This window comes from Neovison vison, chromosome 6 (genome assembly GCF_020171115.1).
Source record: "Neovison vison isolate M4711 chromosome 6, ASM_NN_V1, whole genome shotgun sequence".
Classification (NCBI taxonomy): Eukaryota; Metazoa; Chordata; class Mammalia; order Carnivora; family Mustelidae; genus Neogale; species Neogale vison.
The window spans coordinates 24,113,488-24,115,596 of NC_058096.1; the positions used below are offsets into that span (position 1 = coordinate 24,113,488).

General features: G+C 31.8%; 1 pseudogene; it reads left to right on the forward strand.

Moving 5' to 3' along the window:
• The first annotated feature begins 269 nt into the window (after nucleotides 1–269).
• On the forward strand, nucleotides 270–385 carry LOC122910872 (annotated as a pseudogene).
• The last annotated feature ends 1,724 nt before the right edge of the window (nucleotides 386–2,109 follow it).

Genomic DNA, 2,109 nt, shown 5'->3' on the forward strand with positions numbered 1-2,109 from the left:
GCATGTTAATAAAAATAATTAAAAAAAAAAAAGAATCTGGTTCTTAGTTTGCCTCCCTCTTCTTTTGGTTGAATAAAAATGTACTCAGAAAAAAAAAAATATATACTCAGTAATGCAAATATGCAAACTTGCAACCCCAAATGCAACTATTTGAGGTTATATGAAGTCAATGCCTGTAATTATCAATCGAAAGAAAACCTGGCAATGAGTTTTTATGCTGTGATTTTTATCTATTTCCCTCCAGAAATTTTAAAAGCAATTCTTCAGTCATCGCTTCTTGGCCTTTTGGCTAAGATCAAGTGTAGTCAGAGGATAAAAAGGAGATCTTTACTCCTTTTTTTTTTTTTTAATAGCTGTGTTGAGGTAAAACTGACATACAACTTCTCATCTTTATGATATATAAATACATAAAATCTTTAAAAAATAAATTATAAAATAAAATATTTCATTTGTAAATTTTGACATTTGAAACCTTACAATTCAAGTTAGTAAATGTATCCATCAATCGCATAACCTTTCTCATGCCTCTTGCGATTTCTTTCCCCTGTTCCTATTCCTAACCCCTGCCCTCCTCAAGCAACCACTAATCTATTTCTGCAGGAATCATTAAATAAAATTATCCAGAAGTTATATAAATGTAATCATGCAATCTGTATTCCTTTTAAAATCTTTTTTCACTCAACATAATTATTTTAAGATTCATCCATATCTGTGCTTAAATCAAGTTAATTTCTTTTTTTTTTTTAAGATTTTAATTACTTATTTGAGAAAGAGATCACAAGTAGGCAGAGAGGCAGGCAGAGAGAGGCCGAAGCAGGCCCCCCTGCTGAGCAGAGAGTGCAATGTGGGGTTGGATCAGTGGAACCTGAGATCATGACCTGAGCCAAAGGTAGATGCTTAACAACTGAGCTACTCAGAAGCCCCTAATTTATTATTATTAATATGCGGAATTATATTGTACCAATGCAACAAAATATGCTTATCCACTCATCCAATAATGTACATTTGGGTTATTTTTACTTTAGGCCATTAGAAATAAAGCTGCTAGGAGCATGAACATTTGTGAACAACTCTTGTGTGGACATATGCTTTCATTTCTCTTGGATAAATACATACTAGTGGAATGCCAAGATCATGTAGTGTGTGCATATTTGACTTTTTAAAGAAACTACCAAACTGTTTTCCAAAGTAGCTATATCATTTTACCATGAGCATGAAAGAGTTCTAGTTGCTCTATAGTCTATCACTTGGTATATTCAGATCTTTTCATTTTAACAAATTGAATAGATGTCTAATGTTATCTCATTGTGATTTTGATTTGTATTTTCTTAAAGAATAATGATACTTAGCGTTTTTTCATTTATCTATTTGTATTCCATAGATTGGCTTTGATGATGTTTCTGTTCAAATATTTTGCCCTTTTTGGATATTAAATGGTTTTTATTCAATTTTTTAGATTTATGAGTTTATTATAGATAATAATATAGGTAATTATGAAAAGTTTTCAGTCACAATTTCATCAAGTATTATTTCTGCCCTCTTTCCTTCACTGACTCCAATTACATGCATATTTAGAACCTTGAAAATTTCACACAAGTTTATTAATGATTTTCATTTCTAATATTTATTTCTCATATATTTAATTTTGAGTAGTATTTATTGCTGTGATTTCAAGATCACAAATCCTTACTTCTTCAGTGTAGAATATACCATTTTCCCTATGCTGTGCATACTTCATCACAGACATTGTAGTTTTCATTTCTATAGATTGAATTTTGTTGTCTTTTCCTTTTTTTTATGTCTCATGTCCCTAAGTTTTGAACATTTAGAATACATTTATAAAAACTATCTTAGGGGCACTTGTGTGGCTCAGTGGGTTAAAGCCTTTGCCCTCGGCTCAGGTCATGATCCCAGAGTCCTGGGATGGAGCCCCACATTAGGTTCTCTGCTCAGCAGGGAGCCTGCTTCCTCCTCTCTCTCTGCCTGCCTCTCTGCCTACTTGTGATCTCTGTCTGTCAAATAAATGAATAAAATCTTTAAAAAAAAAACTATCTTAATGATTTTTTTCTAATTTAACCTCTTTTTTAGTTCTCAATTAGACTTAATTGT